This window comes from Hippopotamus amphibius, chromosome 1 (assembly GCF_030028045.1).
Source record: "Hippopotamus amphibius kiboko isolate mHipAmp2 chromosome 1, mHipAmp2.hap2, whole genome shotgun sequence".
Classification (NCBI taxonomy): Eukaryota; Metazoa; Chordata; class Mammalia; order Artiodactyla; family Hippopotamidae; genus Hippopotamus; species Hippopotamus amphibius.
The window spans coordinates 120,653,527-120,674,958 of NC_080186.1; the positions used below are offsets into that span (position 1 = coordinate 120,653,527).

At 42.6% G+C, this 21,432-nt stretch overlaps 1 long non-coding RNA gene across 1 annotated transcript; it reads left to right on the forward strand.

Annotated features, from left to right (window-relative positions):
- The first annotated feature begins 2,074 nt into the window (after nucleotides 1-2,074).
- LOC130830574 (uncharacterized) lies at nucleotides 2,075-8,547 on the forward strand. The gene is made up of 3 exons (XR_009047803.1): nucleotides 2,075-2,199; nucleotides 2,311-2,394; nucleotides 7,072-8,547. It is a non-coding gene; the product is annotated as an uncharacterized LOC130830574 (long non-coding RNA).
- Nucleotides 8,548-21,432: the final 12,885 nt, after the last annotated feature.

Sequence of the window (21,432 nt, forward strand, 5' to 3'; positions counted from 1 at the left end):
GGAAGGAAGGAATGTAAACTTGATGTGAAACTGAAGTTTTAAAGTGGACTAACCACACTAGGCTGGACTTCTAATAAATAAGTGAACAGAAAGCTACAAAATCTTTCAGAGCCAGAAAGGGAGAATTGACAGAGTATGGTGGGAGGTATTGCTTAAAACCAAGCCAGGACTGTGTTCAGCAGAGTTCAAAATGTTTATTACATTATTTCCACATGCAAAAAGGCCTTGAAGTAAGAGGAAGCTCATGTGTTAAAGTACAACCTTGAGGATATTATGCTAAATGAAATAAGCCAGTCACAAAAGGACAACTACTTGTGATTCCACTTACAGGAGGTACCTAGAGTAGTCAAGTTAATAGAGACAGAGGGTAGAATGGTGATTGCCAGAGGCTGGAAGGGAGGTGGGGTTGGGGAGTTATTGTTCAAAGAGTTCAGAGTTTCAGTTTGGGAAGATGAAAAAGTTCTGGAGACAGACCATGGTGACAGTTGCACAGCAGTGTGCAGGTAATTAATGCCACTCAAGTGTACACTTAAAAATGTTTAAGGGACTTCCCTGGTGGCACAGTGGATAAGACTCCATGCTCCCAATGCAGGGGGTCTGGGTTCAATCCCTCATCAGGGAACCAGATCCCACATACATGCCACAACTAAGGAGCTGGTGAGCTGCAACTAAGGAGCCCATGAGCTGCAACTAAGACCTGGTGCAACCAGATTAAAAAAAGTGTTTAAAATACTAAAATTTATGTTATGTATATTTTACCACCATGAAAGAAAAACATATTAAAGATTAAAAAAAAAAAAGAACATAGTATTTGAAGGTGACTGGAACACAGAATGAGAGAAGACTAGAGGAGTAGGAAGAGGTCAAGCAATGAAAGCCTTGTTAAAGTGTTGGTACTTTTAGGGGCAGAGGGAAGTCATGATACATTTTAATGATCACATCTGCACTACAGAATAATCCAACAGGGGATGGGGCAGGGACTGAGAGGGAGAAATCATTCAAGCAAGAGATGATCTTGATCCGTGAATGACAGTAGGGAGGGAGAAAAGTGGTCAGATGGGATGTAACTTAGGTAGAGAATTATCAGGAATTGCTGGTAGAGGGGAAAACCCACAAAACTTCTCTTTCTCCACTTCTCCTTCCAGCTGACTCCCAAAATGCTGTCCCATTTCTGGTCCCTTTCTTTCACTGAATTTGATGATGCTGGACTAATGCTCAGCTCAATCATTTGGTTTCCTGGAGCACTGCGCTTAGGAGGCAGCTTGGCCTGGAAACTGCAGTCCTACGGGGACCTGGAGGGCTGTGGGCACCAATACTTTGCATACAGCCTCCCCCCTCTAGCAACACGAGGAGGCAGGCCGAGCCCCAAGGGCCATCCAGGTTTCACAGACCACAAGATCCTGGTAGACGATTAAATAACTCGCCCAATACCCCACAGCTGGTTTGTTAAAAGTGCATATTTCAACTGCAGCTTTAGGGATCTTTTAGTAACACTTCATTGCAGTCTCCCGAGGTTAAACAAGATAAAATGAAAAAAAGGACAGCACTACCCAAAATGCAATGCCCTGAGCATAGCACCAGAAAAAACCTGAGGCCCCGACAGGCTGCCCGGGTCTTCCTGCATGGGTGCACGTGTCGCTATACCGAGGCCCACGCCAGTAAATGTGAAGAAGTGCGCATGTGCTGCAGGTCCCAGGCCCGCCCCGGCACCCGGAGGACAGTGCGCATGTGCCGCAGGTCCGAGGCCCGCCCCGGAAGAGGTGGGGAAGGAGCCTAAAAGGAGAGGGTTGGCGCTGTCCGTCAGTCTTAGCAGCCCACGTTCTGTTAGGAGAACCCACGCCATGGACAATCTCTTTCTTACACCTAGCACCGCTGCCTTACGTTCTCGCCGTAGGCACTGCACCTTTGGATTCCCTGACGGCCAAAGAGAACATAGGACCGGAAGCGCCCTCTCCTTCCGTGGCATTTCCGGGGGCAGAGGAAATTGGCGAAGCCCATTGGCTAGTGGGGATCAGAAGAGGGTGGGTCACTCGATCTGTGCGCGGGGCACTCTGGGTGCTGTAGTTCAGGGCATCGCGGTCCAGGCTCAGAAATCTTGGAGGCCAGTGGGTCCAAGCTGGTGCAGAAAAGCTGCGTGCACAGGAGAATGTGGTGTGGAGGAGCTGCGTGGATGTGGCTTTGTTTTTCTATTTCTTTCGGGTGAGACCTCGCTCTTTCTGTCTCGCATTCAGGGGCCCTCAGTTTGTCCTATACTTGAAGCTTCCCTCTTTATAAGCCCTCATCACCTATAGATTCCCATTACAATTCCAGCCTGGCTCCGACTGGTCCTAAGTTCCTCGTCTCGGCTATCTTCCTCACATCCAGGCTCTGGAATCCTCCTGCATCCTTTCTCCCGTGAGTACTTTTTCTTGTCTCTGTGCTGGACAGGGACCCCCCTAACACGCTGTCCTTAGCCCATGAGGCATGCCAAGGGCCTCAGGAAAAGGCTCACAGTGTACGTGTGTAGGCACAAGCAGATCTGAGCCTTCCACATCAGCAGCCTTGCAGCTCACTTCTTTTTGTTTCTCTTCTGATCATTGCAGTTGCCTCTTTTCTGATTCCATGTCTGTGTAGTTTCTGCTTAAATCTGGTGGGCAACCTTGGTCATAGATGATCCCCCTTTGGTCCTATCAGTTTGTCTCTGGCCTCCACGTTTTTGGTAATAGGACAGAGGATGCATACCTGGGTTGACTTATAGGGCAGAGAGGGGGGAATGAAAGAAACTTGATAGAAAAAAAAATTGCAGAACTAGGTTTTATAGACGTGAGGAAGATATATAGTGACAGAGGGGGAAGAGAGCAATTCTTTTCTTCTTGTACCTCCACAAACAGTTTAGTGCTGGCAGTGGGCAGGGCCCTGGGGGCTCAGTGCTGGGGAAGCACTAGCCAGAAACCACCTAGATACTGGGGGTCCAGTCCAGGAGGACACAGACATGCAGGTAAGCAACAGTGCAGGATGGCATCAATCTCTGCCCCGCCTTCCTGTGTGTTCCTCTGGTCATTTTCATGCTTCCCTCAGCTCATTCCAAAGCACTTTGCCTCTTCACATCCTGCTCTGTTCCATGCTCCTCATTCTGCTCCCAAGCCCCCTTCTTCCCTTGTTCTGACCCAAGACATTTCTTTTGTATCTTACTATGTTGTCACTTTGACACCAGAAAGTGTTGCAGGGAAAGCCATGCTCTTAGGGGATTTAGTAACACAGACTGCTCCATACCTTGCATTCATCCTCATGTGAGAAATGTCTTTTGATCATCGTCTCATTCCAGGGCAATCTCTCAGCATTTATACATACTGCTTGGACTAGAATCACTTGCAGATCTTTTATACCTAATGCTCTAGAATCATGGAATGTCGTGCAACCCAAATTGACTTAATTCTTCTGCTGCTTGTTGAGTGTGGGAGGAGTCTGAGGTTTGAAAAGTTAATCTCATGGAGACAGTAGTCAGGAGGGACCCATTGATGTGTGATAAGGAGTAGAACCCTGCATGACTGGGGAAGAAAAGGCTTAATAGTTGTGGCGCATGGGCTTAGTTGTTCCATGGCATGTGGGATCTTCCTGGACCATGGGGTGAACCCATGTCCCCTGCATTGGTAGGCAGATTCTTTTTTTTAATTAATTAATTAACTAATTTATGTATGTATTGGCTGTGTTGGGTCTTTGTTGCTGTGTGTGGGCTTTCTCTAGTTGTGGAGAGCAGGGGCTACTCTTTGTTGTGGTGTGTGAGCTTCTCATTGTGGTGGCTTCTCTTGTTTCAGAGCACAGGCTCTAGGCATGTGGGCTTCAGTAGGTGTGGCACAAGGGCTCAGTAGTTGTGACTTGCAGGCTTTAGAGTGCAGGCTCAGTAATTATGGTGCGCGGGCTTAGTTGTTCCATGGAATGTGGAATATTCCCGGACCAGGGCTTGAACCCACATCCCCTGCATTGATAGGCGGATTCTTGACCACTGCACCACCAGGAAGATATTTTGAACTGTTAATTCAGAAATCATTTTTTTTTCCGCTAGTGTATTCTAAATTGTCTTATTGAAGGCAGAGGAGTAGGGGGTGGTGGTGGATAGATTTCCAAATAATAGATAGTCTAATAACCATGCTTATTTAAAGAATGCTTCGCAATGCCTTTGGACGGTAGAATTTACCTAGAAGATTGTTTATGACTAATTTGCATTCCTTGAGAATGGGACCCACCACAGAGAAGTGAAATTTCAACTTCGATTTTGCTTAAAATAATTCCTCTCCAAGTCCCTGATGATCTGATCCCCAGTTACCTCTCTAATCTCATCTCCTACCCTCTTCCTTATGGTCACTCTGCTCTAGCTACCCTGGCTTTATTGCTGTTTCATAGACATGCCACGCACACTCCCTCTGCCTGGAATACTCTTTTCTCAGGTAAAACTTGTTCAGGGCTTCATCAAATATTCATCTCATCAGAGAGGCCTTCGCTGACCACCTTATCTATAAAATAGAGCCTTTGTCACACTATCCTATGTTAAGTAGGATCACTTCTTGAAAATATTATATATTTGTTTACTTGCTTATTGTCTGTTTCCAAAACTAGAAAATAAGCTCCACGAGCATACGGTTGTAATCTGTTTTCTTAGCGCCTAGAACATGGTGTGTAGAAAGCACTCAGCTTTCTATGAAAAGCTTTTTATTTTTGAATAAATGAAAGGATTTTTAATGAAAGGATTTTTATTTATTACTTTTTAAAAATTTACTTATTTATTTATTTATTTATTTATTTTTGGCTGCATTGGGTCTTTGTTGCTGCCAGTCTCAGTCCCCTTCCAGGGCATCCAGTTCACTGCCACCAGAGTGACTGTCACCAGCTACAGATCTGAGCACGTCTCCCACTTTAAGCCCTTCAGTTGGCAGCTCCTTAGTTGGCATTCCAGGCCCCCTTCTCCACTCCCCTAATCTGACTCCTGTTTACCTCAGCAGCTTTATCTTCCTCATTACCCTTCCTGACTTGATGATTCAGAAATATGAAACTTTCAGCTTCCTGAATATATTACTGTTTTATTTTTCTCGGTGTTGTTCTCTTTGCCCAGAATGCCCTTTCCTTTCATCCTTGCCTTACTTCAGTTCCTGGTCTTTCACAACGCAGCTAGAGGAACACGTCTTACAAGAAGCTTTAACAGTTCTCCTCTTCTGCCCAGGGTGGATGCATTTCCTTCCCTATGCCACACTCCTTCTCTGAAAACAAAACACATTGTAGTACTTATTGATCTCGTTCTACCTGCTAAATTGTTGGTCCCTTGAAGGGCTATCTGCATGGTATTTAAAAGTACAGGCCTTGGAGTCAGTCAGGCCCAGTTTGAATTCCAGCTGTGCCCCTTGTTGGCTGTGTGTCTTTGGGCCAGTCACATGACTCGCTGAGCCTGTTTCCTCTTCAGTACAATGATCTGATTGTACTCACCTTTGTATCCCCAGCCTGTGGTGCCATGCTCAGTGCATTCAACTTGGTTGTCTCTTCATAGATTTCTTTATGTTCTCGGCCCCTCTCTTGTTCATACAGGTTTGAGATGCTGACTTTTGGTTATAAGAGCAGTAGGCCTGGGACTTCCCTGGTGGAACAGTGGTTAAGAATCCGCCTGCCAATGCAGGGGTCACAGGTTTGATCCCTGGTATGGAAAGATCCCACATGCCGCGGAGCAGCTAAGCCCGTGCACCACCACTACTGAGCCTGCACTCTAGAGCCTGTGAGCCACAACTGTTGAGCCCATGTGCCACAACTACTGAAGCCCATGTGCCTAGAGACCGTGCTCTGCAACAAGAGTAGCCACCACAGTGAGAAGCCCGCACACCACAGAGAAGAGGAGCCCCCGCTGACTGCAACTAGAGAAAGCCCATGCACAGCAACAAAGACCCAATGCAGCCAGTAAATACATAAAAAAAAAAAAGAAAGCAGTAGGCCTGACCTGAGTGAGTGATAGGCTATTGTGTCTGTGTGTATCACATATGTAAATATAAATATATATATATGTATATGTAGAGAGAGAGAGAGAATATATTAATGTGTGAGTAGGTTATATGCTACTCAATCTTGCTCCATTTGAGAGTTAAAAGTGTGTAGTATGTGTCTAATTAGGGTCTGGGTGGTGGCAGTAGGTTTTGTCAAGCAAAATAAGACTAGGAAAGATTAAACTTTCAAAGCATTTATACTTACTTTTACACACTTCCAGTTTAAAATACACAAAAACAACCAAATTTGAGTATGATTAATTAAATTGACATCTGACATGTAAGCTGGTTTTATTTTGATTCATGGTATATAAACTTTAACTTAGTCATTTGCTTTTGTTTCAAAAGACCATGAAAGGGAGATTTCAGGTCTAAAGGGTGTCATTTGGTTGATGCTTTACTTTAGAGAATGGGTTAATATCTCACAGTAGTCTCATTTCAGCCTAGCTTTTTCTTTTTTAATAAATTTATTTATTTATTTATTGGCTGTATTGGGTCTTCATTGCTGCACATGGACTTTCTTTAGTTGTGGTGAGCGGGGGCTGCTCTTCTTTGTGGTGCACAGGCTTCTCATTGTGGTGGCTTCTCTTGTTGCAGAGCACGGTCTCTAGGCACATGGGCTTCAGTAGTTGTGGCATGTGGGCTCAATAGTTGTGGCTCATGGGCTCTAGAGCACAGGCTCAATAGTTGTGGTGCATGGGCTTAGTTGCTCTGCAGCTTGTGGGGTCTTCCTGGAGCAGGGATTGAACCCATGTGCCCTGCCTTGGCAGGCAGATTGTTAACCACTGCACCACCTAGGAAGTCCCCAGCCTAGCTTTTAAAAAACTTTTGGTTGTAGAACTTTCAGAATCTGCCTATTATATCCTTCAAAGCACAACATATGCAATAAAGCAAGTACTGTGCTTCTCTTAAAAAAATATGCTTAATGAGAGCTGAAAGTTAATGGTTAACTGAAAGTTGAGCAGACATCATTTTGGTTTTCTTCCTTTGTTTTGAATTCTTCAGAAGAAAAATGATGGATTCTCCTAATAACCAATATTTGAAGCATGTTATTCTTTATTTTTTTCCTCAGGTCTAGTTGCAGAATATTTCCAGGGTATCTGAGCATACTGAAACATTACCAGAAACGTCAGTAAGTGCTGCACAGCATCTAAACTGGAAAAAGTTCAGCAACGGGAAGACAGTGAAAGAAAAAGAAGACTTCTCAGCAAGAAAAGTGTATCAGTAATTTCCCTTAAGATGTTCTTGTCCCAAAGAAGTGTTCCCAGAGGAATGGGTCTGTAAATGCAGTGGAGTTTGGGAAGGGCTTCAGTTAGCATTGCCATCCGTAGAGTACATTCATACTTGAGGAGAAATCCCGTATATCAGTGTGTCCAGTGTGGCAAAGCTTCCTTCAGAGCTTTCACATCATACAGCACTAGAGTTCTCATTGCCTATAAATGTACTGAGTTTGAGAAAAAGTTTGGCCACATTCCACCCTCACTGAGCACTGGAGAAACCTGTACGTGTAATGACAGGGACAGGTTTCATTTGAGTCTCAGATCTCATCGTGTGTCAGAGAAACACCTATTTTTCTGCCAGCTTTCAGCGAGAAGGAAACCTGGAACATTAAAGGAAATACTGAAGAGAGAAACTGCTGTCTGAGGCCGTTGAGAAGGATAATTGCAAGTGCTCTGCAGATGTTGGTTAGTTTACCAGAAAAAAAAAAGAAGGGGCCAGTTTGAACCTCGGACTCTAGGTTCTGTTTGAGCTGAAGAAATTGGTCAGCCAGGGGTATCCCTCTGTCAGTATCTCCTCCTCACATCCCATTACCACTGTTATTTACTCAGCTTCCACTGCTTGGCCCAAACATCTCCCCTGTCACTTTCTCAGGGTCTCACACTCTTTTTTTTTGGCTGTGTGGCACGTGGGATCTTAGTTCCCCTACCAGGAATAGGACCTGGCCCCTCCATTGGAAGTGCAGAGTCTTCACCACTGGACGCCCGGGAAGCCCCATGCTCTCTTTTCTGTGTGCTCATATCTGCACGGACTTACATTTGTGATTATAGTATTATGATCTCTGCTTTCTTTGATCTCTGGTTCTTTTACCTCTCTCTTTTGATCAACTCCTTTGTTTTCTTGTCGTGGAGTCAGGAGCTGGAATTTAGATTCTTTATTGCTATGTAGAGAGTTCCCCTCTATGCATTTCATATTCATCTGAAAAATGAAAGTATTGGATTTGTTAAAGCTGAAGTCACCCCTAGCTCTTTTTAAACCGGGGTTAAGCTTTACTGCCTCCCTTATACTGGGAATTCCCTGGGTTTACACACTGTCTTCCCAGGTGACTCATAGACTTATTTGAGGAAAAGGTTGGGAAAAGGCACTGTATAGTAGAAGGGAAAGCAAGTAAGGAAGAACAATTTTACTCTAAAGGGGAGATGGTACTTCTTGAATTAGTTTTATTTTAAAATAGGTCTTACAAAGTCTAACCTGATTTTTCCCTTTTGCATCTGGATTTATTTTGTCTTCTCTTCTTTGAGACCCCAGGATTCTTTCTAGGCACCCTGAAAGTTTTCCCTGGGTGATGTGTTTTTCTTTTTTCTTTTTTAAATATATGGAAATTCTTTTTTTAATTAATTTATTTTTTGACTGTGTTGTGTCTTCATTGCTGCGCACGGGCTTTCTCTAGTTGTGGCGAGCAGGGTTACTCTTCATAGTGGTGCGTATGCTCATTGCGGTGGTTTCTCTTGTTGCGGATCACGGGCTCTAGGCACGGGGCCTTCAGTAGTTGCAGCACATGGGCTCATAGTTATGGCTCATGGGCTCAAGAGCACAGGCTCAGTAGTTGTGGCGCATGGGCCTACTTGCTTCTCGGCATGTGGGATCTTCCCAGACCAGGGCTCAAACCCATGCATTGGCAGGTGGATTCTTAACCACTGCACCACCAGGGAAGCCCCAACCTGTGTTTTTCAAACATAAGTACATGTGAAGAACTCTGCTAAGAAGTAAGGATGTGATTAGGATTGTCATGAGCAAGCGTTGGCGGAGGGAGGGGGTGTGTGTGTTGGGGGGACATGAAGTAGATCAGGAGAGTGACTGCTATAAATTGAGGCCCCCTTCTTTTTCCTGATGAAATGAATATTAGGGGGAATTTTAATCCATTACCGGACTCCAGAGAGAGCAGGGGTGAGGGAAGGTGAGGGAGAGGTCAAAGGGACCTCTAGGAGGTCGTCCTCACCTTGTATATATCCTTCCTGTAACTGGGTAGCATTCTGGGATGTGCAAAGCTACCTCTTAGGAAAGTGGTCCTGACTGGACTCCCTCCCACTTTAGGTACTCTGAGCACAGCTTTACAGATCCTGAAACAAATAACACATCCAGAGTCTCACTTCTGTAAGTGATAGAACAGAGTAAATAACCAAGGTCTGTGTGACTAAAAATCTTTCCCTTACACTCGGTTGGCTAAGGCGGTTTGAGGGTGGGGGTGGGGCTGGGACCGGAGTAGAGTCATCGACATTTCTGGTACCTTCCCTGAATTTCTCGTTAATAGGGAAGGGCTTTTGGGAGGCAGCTGTGAACACGGACGTGGGGGCGGCACCTGCCCAGTGAGGACACCATATGCTGCTGTCTCCTGTCTTCCACTTAATCTGTGATCCTTCATCACTCCGATACACCCAGTGGTGATAGACTCACTGCAGCACCTTGAATGGAATGGAGAGACACCAAGGCAAGGGAGGTTCGGTGCAGAGTAGGAAACCACCTTGGTCCTTAAGTATCTTTGGGGACTCTTTTATTTTCTCTCAAATACCCCATTTGGGGGGGGGCCTTGCCATGTGTGTCAGGGGAGGGTTGGCTGGTGCTTAACAAGGAAGGGACATGGTGTTCTGGGGTCTGTGACTTCATCTGCTACTTGATGCAGCCAGACCTACCCAGGAAATTCTCTCCCACCTTCTCTGTTTATTAAATCTGTATTTCCATCATGAAAAATCCTGGGCTGTCCCCTTCTCTTCCCACTAGGAGTTTTTGCAGATGGATCTCCTAAAGATGCTTAAAGAGAATCAGGCAACAGCTTGGCTTGTTTCATTTGGTTCTTGGGTTAGCAAAACTCAGAAAATCCACTCTTTCTCTCTGTTCATTAGTAAAGGAAACAGACTTTGCTTCCTGTGCTTTATCAGGGTTGGCTGTTTTATTATAAATTGAAGCTTTTCCCCCCTCCCTTTAATTATAAAAGAAATATATATATGTTGTATACATTGCAGAAAAATCATAAAATTGTAAAAAAGAAATGAAAATCACCTGTTTATGTGTTTACTCAGGGAAAACATTGTTAATGTTTTAGAGATTTCCCTTCCAATAGTTTTATCTGCACATGTATAAAAACTTTAAAAGAATATGCACACCTATTTTTAGTAAGATTTTTTTTAGTAAGGTTTTTTTTAAGCTCTTCATTGGAATATAATTGCTTTACACTCTTGTACCAGCTTATGAGGTACACCAAAGTGAATCAGCTGTATTTATACACATATCCCCATATCCACATTAGATATTTTTTGATTGTAAACTAAAATATTTAAACAAAGCTCTGGAAGAGGAACCAAAGCATAATACTTTGGTTGGCAAATGAGCAAATCTTCTTTTTAGTGCTTTTTTTTTTCTTTTATGGATTCTTAGAGAATAATACCAAGTGAAACTGATAGAACAGAGTTGCCAGAATTGTGAGACTGCACTATAGCTAGAGTAAGAGGGTTGTAGTAAGCCGCACACAATTGCCTTGAAACAGTGTTACTGCCCACGGTTAGGTTTTCTGTGCCTGCCATGGCATGGTTTATGGGAGGGCCAAGTGAGCCTAAAAATCAGGCACAGGATGGACAACAGCAGTCAAAGAAGGAAGAAATGCATTACTGCATCAGGCCTGAGGATGAGTGAGGCTGCATACAGTATGATTAATCCCAAATTTACATGTTGGAATGGGCATTGTCTAATAAAAACGAAACAGAAGCCACACATGTGATTGAACATTTCCTAATAGTCATGTTAAAAAGGTGAAGAGAACCAGGTACAATTAATTTTAACATATTTAACCCAATGTATCCAAAATACGAACATTTCAGCATGCAATCAATATTTTAAAAATTGGGCAGTGAGTTTTTTTACGTTATTTCGTATGTTTGCGTTTTTGAAATCTGGTATGAATTTTACGCTTAAAACACATCTCAGTTCAACTGGTCATGTCTCACATCTCAATAGCCACCTGGAGATAATGGCTACCATACTGGATCGTGCAGACCTAGAGAAAGTTGGAGTTTTGTAGTGGGAAAAGGGGCAGTGTAAGTGGTGCAGGACTAAGGTTGTAAGAATGTGAAGGTGTTGAAGGTCTGTTTTAATGTGCTGTCGAACTATGAGGTGTGAGTTGGGTTCATGAGTTTGGAAGGGCTGTCAGTTACAGGGATAGACAATATGAGGCAATGTTGAAGGTAGGCAACTGAGTGGCTCGAAGGAACCCAATTTATTAACTTATAGTTTGAGAGGTCAGACGTCTGAAATGAGTCTCACTAGGTAAAATCCCGGTGTCTGCAGGGCCCTGTTCCTTCTGGAGGCTCTAGGAGAGAATTGCCTTTCCAGCATCTAGAGGCTATCTCCTTGCCTTGGCCCATGAGACTCTTCCTCCAGCTCCAAAGCCAGCAGCGGTGGGCTGAGTCCTTTTGCTGCCATCTGTATGACTTTTTCCCCGCCTTCCTCTTACTTTTAAGCATCCTTGTGATTACACTGAGCCCATCTGGATAATCCAGGATAATCTCCTTATTTTAAGGTCAGGTGATTAGCAACCTTAATTTTATCTGCAACCTTAATTCCTCTTTGCCATGTAACCTAGCATAATCACAATTTCTTGGGATTTAGGACATGGATATCTTCGGAGAACCATTGGCTAGGTCTGGACACTAAACCTAAATCTCAAATTTCTGTCAGCACTTACCCCGTGATCACGTGTTTCCTGCATACAGTAATACACATACATTATAGTACAATGCATATGTGTGGTTTTTCTCTCATATCAATCGAATACATGGTGTCTATCCAACACCACATCTCCGACTCTGTTACCAACAAGGTGATCCATAATTCAATTCAGTTCTGACACTAATTACCTACAGTTAGTGTCAGATGCCACAGGATTTTAAGGGCTAGGTCTCACAAGACTGCCCTCACTTCAGACGCAAGTTGCAAGTATCAGGTCCTTCACACTTCTGTCCTATTTGGCTACAAAGCCAGGGGTTCCCACACCACCTCCCTCTTTCAGGTTTGATAATTTGCTGGAATAATTTTCAGAACTCAGGAAATGCTATGCTTATGATCAAAGTTTATAATTAAGCATGCAAATGAACATTTGAGATGAGGAGGCACATAGGCGAGGCCTGGAAGGGTCCTGAGTGCAGGAGCTTCTGTCCCCATAGATTTGGGGTGTGCCACCCTCCTGGCTTGTAGATGTGCTTGCCAACTGGAAAGTTCCCTGAACCCTGCCATTTAGGGGTTTTTATGGAGGTTTCGTAACACATGTAGGATTGATTAAGTCATCGTCCATTGGTGATTGACTCAATTTCCAGCCCCTCTCCTGTCTCCAGGGGTTGGGGAGTGGGGCTGAAAGTTCTAAGCTTTTAATCAAGGCTTGGTCTTTCCGGCAGCCAGTCCCCACCTTAAAGCTATCTAGGAGCCTGTCCGGAGTCACCTCATTAGAACAAAAGACCCTGCTGTCACTCCCTCAGGTAATTCCAAGGGTTTAGGAGCTCTGTGCCTGGAGCCAGGGACACAGACCATCCCTCTCCCTTATGCCGCAGGATATAGTAATAAAACAGCTATTGCTTAGTGGTGTTTAATTTGTGCCAGACTTTATACTAAGCACTTTATATACATCATCTTTTAAAATGTTCACTGAAATGCTTGTGCTTTACCAGTGGGGAAACTGAGACCCAAGAAAATTAACTAAACTTTCCCAATTGCATAGCTAGTATTGTTTATGTTTTTGGTCAAAACAAAGTTAATGACTCATTTAAATAGGAGGTTGATCGGTTGATCTATTTATCTTTATAAATCAAAATTTTAAAAATTGACTTCTTCGGGAAGCTAAACGAAAGTCACCAAGATGAACGTGTTTGCATAATTCAACTGCACATTTTGTATACCAATCGTTAGCCAGGTCCTTACTCTCGCCCATATTCATTATGTTGCTGTCAAACGTTCGCTGTGACTGGCGTGACATATTATTGCAAACACATATCGTGTAGGTTGTCATAACCACTTTGACCATGTGTTTAGTTATCTTGACCAAAACCAGTAGACTGCCAGGTATTTCTCCAGTGAAGAGGGGTTTATTTGGGATCAATAGAGAATTGCAGTCTGGGGTCTGCAACACGTATGCAAGTGTCCCCATAGCAGGGGAAAGAGAATGTTTTTATAGAGGGGAACCGGAGGTTGGGAGGGCCAAAGTAAACAAAGAGTCCGTGGCTTTTCATTGGCTGAGTCCTTGTCAGGAAAGCAGAGGGGTCTTTCCTCTTCCTGTCGGGCTCGGCTATCTTTGCAGGGCTTGAGAGCTCCCCCTTCTGGTCTCCTGATTCTATTTAATTGAAATTTCTATTGATTAATTTTTCACATTTAATTAAAGTTGTGAACCTAAATAAAGCTAGGAGGCAGGAATCAAGCAGAGAGCATTTATTTGGGAGCAAAGAATTGCAGTTCGGGGCACACAACCCAAGCAGTGTCCTACTAGGGAGTAAAAGTCAGAGGGTTTTAAAGGCAAAGAAGGGAAGTTAGCATTACAAGAGTTAGAGGCAGAAGTTAGTCTTGGCTAAACATGGTGGATTGCTAAGACTGTCACTAAAGGGAGGTAAAAACACACTTCTGTGACAAGTTGCAGGTGGTCTTGCAGAGTCCTTGGAATATTTGTGGTTTGGTCCAGTTCAAAAGTTCATGATGCCTTCCACCTGCTGAGAATGTGCAGAAGGTCCACCTCCTTAATGACCTCCTGGCACCATTTGAAAATCCTTTGACATAAGTGGCTCCGTCTTATTTCACATTTCACAAAGTGAAAGCCTTTATTTTCAACACTTGACTATTATTTACAGCTTATCAAGGAAAAAAAATCTCACATTTCATCCAATAAGTTTATTCAACAAATATTTTATTGACTGCTCGAGATATACTTTGTAATATTCTGGACGCTGGGTGAACAAGAGTGAACTTAGCAAAGTTCCTGACCTCAAGTTGCTTACATTCTCATGATGAGTGACAGACAATGAATAGCTGAGCAAGTAAATACATAACGTGACATCAGGTAATTATAGCTATTACGAAGAAAAATGAAGCAGTGTAGGGAGACAAACAGCAGCAGGGAGGAGGTGACACTCCATGTCATATGATGTTAATAATTCTGATATCTGGGGTGTTAAAAAAGAAAGAAACAAGAGACCCCCAAGTGAAGTCATTTATTCCCACGACAGGAAACCAAGACAATTTCAGTTTCACAGGCTCACTTAGAGAACGGACTTATGGTGACCGGGGGGAGGGGGGTGGGGTGGGGGATGGGGGCGGGGGATGGATGAGGGGAAGGGATAGTTAGGGAGTTTGGGATTGACATGTACACACTGCCGTATTTAAAGTGGATAACCAACAAGGACCTACCGTATAGCACAGGGAAGTCTGCTCAATGTTATGCGACAGCCTGGATGGGAGGGGAGTGTGGGGGAGAATGGATACATGTACATGTATGGCTGAGTCCCTTTACTGTGCACCTGAAACTATCACAACATTGTTAATAGGCTATACTCCAATATAAAATAAAAAGTTAAAAACATTGCAGTTTTAACCTCTCCCAGGAACGTTACCTTTAAACAGACTATCTGAAATCTCCTGATTAGCACTAGCTAGTATGAACAAAGGATAGCAAAGAGTTGCTCACCACCAGTTCTGCAAGGATTAAGTCATAATCCTATAAATTGTAACTGTTAAGTTGCTAACCAACAGTGCACTTTGAGAGGAAGTTAAGATGATAACAGGATGAGGCCCTCTGTGCCTTGGACAAGCAGGCTTCTTAGATAGTATAGATGTATATCCCAGAAAAAATTTTAATGAACCCAGATTCTTGCATCGTCCCATATGATGAAATAAAATTTATAGTTTAAGGCAGGACAAGAAAATTTAAACATAAAATTCTCTCTCTGTATCTGTTTGGGTGTCCTCCCTTCCTCCCTAATGTGCCGTGTGCATCTACATCACATGTTCACCAGACATCTTCCAAGATGGGAATGCCTGCTCAACTGTAAGGATCATTTATTTCCCTTTCTTCTGATGCTAGTAATGAAATGGAATTTTTAAAGAATAACATTCTTTAAACACTGTAAAAGAATAACATTCTTTCCCAACTCTGTAGGGGGTTGTGGTGACTTCCTGCTTTGTATGCACTTACCTGGAATATATCGCTGTGGTGAACTTTACGTAAAATATCAGTATGTCATTTTGATGTACAATCCTTTGCCTCAAAAAATGTATATGACTCTGTCTTTGACTTCTAACAGGTGGAACAGTTCTCAGAGCTCCTGAGAATCTGTGTCCAGGTTATAAACCTCAGTTTGGCTTGAATAAAATTCCCTCTTTTTCTTCCTAACTTGATTGTTAATTGAATTTTCATTGACATATACATAGAAAAGCATTAAAATGCTTAACTTTAGACAGCTGACCTTTGTGGCTGTCAGTAATCTGTTACCAAGATGTATGATTGACTGAACATATTCTCTAGTCAAAAATCATACACACACACACACACACATATATATATATATATATTTATACTGTCTCCTCTGCTACCTCTTTGGAGCAGTTTCCTCAGAGCTACTGAGAGGCTATCTCCCCAGCTATAGTCCTCAGTAAGACGTTGAATAAAACTGAAACTCACAATTCTCATGTTGTGCATTTTTTCTTTAAGTCAACATGAAGTAATCTGGATAATAAGACCACCAACCTTCCTTTTCCCCCAAAAGAGGATGACCTGGCCTGAAACAGTCTTTTCTTTTGCCAATACATTCCTTGTCTGCCCTTTTTTTCTGCCTATAGAAACCTTCCATTTTGTACAGCTCCTTGGAGTGCCTTTCTATTTATTAGGTAGGAAGCTGCATGATTCATGAACCACTGAGTAAAGCCAGTTAGATCGTCATGTTTACTGGGCTGTATTTTGTTTTTAATGGGAATGAGTGTTCCAGGCAGAGGGAAACCCAGTGCAAAGGTCCTGAAGTGAGAATTTGATTGGTGATTTTAAGGAACAGCAAACAGGCCCAGGTGTGGCTATTGCTAAAAGAGTGAGAAGAAAAGGGGTAGGAAATTGAGCCAGAGAGGTATGGCAAGGGACCAGATCCTCGGGCCCTTGTAGGCCATGGTACAGATGCTGGATTTTACTCTGAGTGAAATCAGGGCCATTGGAGAGTTCTGAGCACATAAGTACTGTGATTTGACATACTTTAAAAGGCTCTTTCTGGCTAAGTTAAGAACTGTAGGTTGAAAAGGTGAGGCAGAGAGACCAGTGAAGAGACGTATTGCCATAGTCCTAGTGAAAAAAAAAATGGTGATGTGGACCAGGGTAGTTGTAGTGGAGGTGGTGAGAACTGGAAGGATGCTGGCTATATTTTAAAGGTGGAGTTGATAGATTTCCTGATGGGCTGGAAAAAAGAAAGAAGTAGGAGGATGATCCTAAGCTTTTTGGCCTGAACAACTTTAAGAACCAAAGTGACATTGGTTAAGATAAGAAACTGGTTTAGGATGGGTATGAGAAGGGCCAGAACTGGGAACTAGGCTGATGATAAGGAACCATAGACCTGCGCCATCATGATCGATCCAAACATCACAGCTCTGTGAGGAGGAATTCATTGTCCCCACTTTGCAGATGAGGAAATCGGGATTCAGGGAAGTAAAGAGTCTTGTCCAAGTTGACACGGCTGGTACAAGTTAGATGTGGTGTTGAGGCAAGGATTTCCTGTGTGGTCAGCTATGTTCTCTTAAGCCGTCATGTTTGCCTTAGCACCTCACAGTTTGAAGCACAACAGTAAACAAAGCAACCAGACAACAGACAGGCCGATACTGTCCTCCTGTTTCTCATGACCTGAATCAGACAGTAATTTTTCACCTTCTCATAGCTTCTTATAAACTTTTCCTTTCTTTCTTTCTTTTTTTTCCCCTTTTTTAGGCCGAGCTGTGTGGCATGCACAGGGACCTTAGTTCCCTGACCAGGGATTGAACCTGTGCCTGCAGCATTGGAAGCTCAGAGTCTTAATCACTGGACCACCAGGGAAGTCCCTAGACTGTGTTTCTTTTGAATGCACTGCAGCTTTTTGGTTGGTAATTGGAAATTTTAAAACACAGCCTTGATGCTCTTTTTCATATGCAATATATGTCTCCAGTTTCACAATTTGCATGTATAATGCAAATCTGGGTTTTTAATATTTATTTGTAGCTTTGGAAGAAGCAAAAAAGGTTAATTCTTTTTTTCTTTTTTTTGTTTATTCATTTTTTTTTTGGGGGGTGTACATCAAGTTCAATCATCTGTTTTTATACACATATCCCCGTATTCCCTCCCTTCCTTGACTCCCCCCACCTCGAGTCTCCCCCACCCTCCCTGCCCCAGTCCTCTAAGGCATCTTCCATCCTCGAGTTGGACTCCCTTTGTTATACAAAAAGGTTAATTCTTATACATATTTTATCCATATATCCATTTTGCTGGGTTTGTGCTTCAGATGGGAGTGTTGATTTCCTTTGTTATGCTCATTTTAACTTCTCAGAAGTTTAACCAGACATTAGAAAGCTTAAAATATCAGGTAGTTATCAAACAATTATCTTATGTGGTAATTCACCACTTTTCCTATAGTGGCTGAATCACTAGGTTCTTTTACATATTTTTTTTCTCTAAATATGAGTGTTGCTTCCAGATCATTAGCAACTTGGTAGAGAAACTACAAGGCAGCATGGCCTAAAGAGAAAATGAAACTTGGCAACTCAAGATGAATCTGAGCACAATAGCAATATGAGACGATGTGAAACTAACATTTGATATTCATTAAGTCCATTTTTACTAAGCTTCCTGGGAATATACTTTTTGGTCATGAGGTGCCCCCTTTTTTTTTGGCTGCATTGGGTCTTTGTTGCTGTGTGTGGGCTTTATCTGGTTGTGGTGAGTGGGTTTCCCATTGCAGTGGCTTCTCGTGGCAGAGCACAGGCTCTAGGTTCATGGGCTTCAGTAGTTGCAGCGTGTGGGCTCAGTAGTTGTGGTGCACGGGCTTAGTAGCTCCAAGGCATGTGGGGTCTTCCCAGCCCAGGGATCAAACCCATGTTCCCTGCATTGGCAGGTGGATTCTTAACCACTGTGCCGCCAGGGAGGCCCAAGGTGCACTTGTTTTTAAATACCAAATAGTAATTCTGTTCAGCTAAATTTTTTTTTTTTTGCCACATCATGCGTCATGAGGATCTTATTTCCCCGACCAGGGTTTGAACCCGAGCCCCCTGCAGTGGACGCTCTGAGTCCTCACCCCTGGATCACCAGGGAATTCCCTCAGCTAATTTTTTTAAATAAAAAATGCCAGACACTGTTTTGAGTGCTGGGCTGTATAGCAGTGAAAAAAGCTGATTAAAAAAAAAAATCTCTGCTTTCATGGAGCTTAATTTCTAATGAGGATAGAAGTTTCACTGAAAAATTTTATAGAGTCAAGAGTATGCAAGGCGTATCTAGGATAGATGAGGACTCGTCTGACTGTTGTTGGGATTCTGTGGTGGAGAGTTTAAAGAAATGGTGAGGAACAGGGAGGAAGTTAAAATGAGAGTTCTGGGGATTCCTTTGTTGTGCAGTGGTTAAGAATCCGCCTGCCAAAGCAGGGGACATGGGTTTGAGCCCTGGTCTGGGAAGATCCCACTTGCCTTGGAGCAACTAAGCCTGTGCACCACAACTATTGAGCCTGCCCACCTAGAGCCCGTGTGCTGGAAGAGAAGCCACAACAATGAGAAGCCCACGCACCTTGACAAAGAGTAGCCCCCACTTACCACGACTAGAGAAAGCCCACGCGCATCAATGAAGACTCAACACAGCCAATAAATAAAAAAATAAATAAATTTATTAAGAAAATGAGAGTTCTGGGGGTGAGATAAGATGTCAAGGTGGAGGGGAGTGAGACTCTAGGCATGGTGAGAGGAAGAACTTAGCCTAAGAGCTTTGTTTGGTGGGAAATAGAACTAAAGGTCTACTTAGTGATCATTAAGTATTTATTGAATTGAAAAAAATTTATTTGATTCCCCATGTCCAGATAACTTATTTTATATAGATTTTTGCTTTATTAAAGACAAACAGAATTGTCTATCAAAGGCTGCTGAAAGATTGAATCAGAAATGTTGAAGGCTAGTTATGGCACAGTGAGCGAGCTGTTCAGAGACACCAAATGTAGGGTGGTGATAAATGAACACTTTTTTGAATGGACAAAAATAGATTTTGGGTTCTCCTAGTGGTTGGAAGAACGCAAGATTTTCAGACTATGATCTTTCTCCTCTGATGGAGCTAGCAAAAAATGCGTTGGGGAAGTCACAACACAGAAGGTATTTGTGTCTTGTCAGCTATTCATTGAAAGTAAAGTAAGGAGTTCCAAACAGAAGGAAAATCTTGCAAAAGTTTTTAGGTTACAAAGTGGAAAGTAAGCCTTTACATGGAGACGTATAAAGGCAATATAATTAGGAAGAAAATAATGCAAACTATTGTTAATACCAGACAACCCAAAAGTGACACTTGAAGTTCTACTAACAAAATTTGAAGAACAGAAAACTGTACATTGAAACAAACCTCCCAAAGCTAATTATACACAGATAAGATTAAAGCTATAATCTACACAATTATAAAATTTTAGAGTTGGGAGGGATGAGGTTCACTGGTTATCCTATTCAAAATGACCATTCACACAACAGGGAAAGGAAGAGAACTCGTATTCATTCCTGCTGATTTTCTGAGATGCTTGATTTATGCTGCTGTAGCTGAAACCATGCCAGGAACCATTAGGAATACCACATCCTGGAAGCTAAACAATTAACATAGTTCTATTCTTGGGCAAGAGCTGCTTGAACAGATCAGAGGATGGCAGAGCCAGCAAGAGATGGGAAGCAGGATCTGCATATAAGATTATAAATTTTCAGTCTCTGAAGAGGAGTACTAAGGAAAATTGGGACTCAAGTGATTAAAGTATAAAACTAAGAAGAATACGGGCCAAGCCTAGGATATTTTTTTAAAGGAACTTGAGAAAGAAAAAGGACAGAGAAGGAGGAAGTGCTACTTTAAATAGAGCAGAGTCAATATAGGAACAGAGAGCCACAAGAGACTTTCTAGAATCCTCAGGGTTTTTTCTCAAGATGGGTGGGGGAGGAGGAGATAGGCTGATGTACCCCTTCCTTTAATGGCCCCAAAATGCACCACCCAGCCTACTTTTCTTGTGCTTAGAAGTTGTCTTTGATTGCTGTATCCCTTGACCATATCCCCCAGGAAACCTGGCTACCCAAATGGGTAAGACTGATGAAATGTTTCCTTTTCTTTCCACTCCCAAAGACAAGAACAGTGAGCCCTCTATTTTTTCCATTCCCATGAGTTTATTCCTAATCACTATAAGGATATATGGGAAAGTTACAAAGAATCCAGAATCTTACAAAGATCTTACAGTCATGTCTTCTATGTTGTATTTTATTCCCTTATAACAAAGTATAGGTATGTAGCAAACTGGTATAAGCAACAGGAGCAATACCTAATTTATAGGACGGTTGTAAGGATCCATATGAAAAGTGCATGTAAAGAACTTAATATATGTCTTCTTTGGAGAAATGTCTGTTTAGGTCTTCTGCCCATTTGTGGATTGGGTTATTTGCTTTTTTGGTATTAAGCTGCATGAGCTGCTTGTATATTTTGGAGGTTAATCCTTTGTCCATTGTTTCATAGGCAATTATTTTTTCCCATTCTGGGGGTTGCCTTTTAGTCTTCTTTATGGTTTCTTTCACTGTGCAAAAGCTTTTAAGTTTCATGAGGTCCCATTTGTTTACTCTTGATTTTATTTCCATGATTCTAGAAGGTGGGTCCAAAAGGTTGTTGCTTTGATGTATGTCATAGAGTGTTCTGCCTATGTTTTCCTCTAGGAGTTTTATAGTGTCTGGCCTTCCATGTAGGTCTTTAATCCATTTGGAGTTTATTTTTGTGTATGGTGTTAGGAAGTGTTCTCATTTCATTCTTTTACATGTTGCTGTCCAATTGTCCCAGCACCACTTATTGAAGAGGCTGTCTTTTTTCCATTGTATATTCGTGCCTCCTTTGTCAAAGATAAGGTACCCATATGTGTTTGGGCTTACTTCTGAGTTCTCTGTTCTATTCCATTGATCTTCCTTTCTATTTTTGTGCCAGTACCAT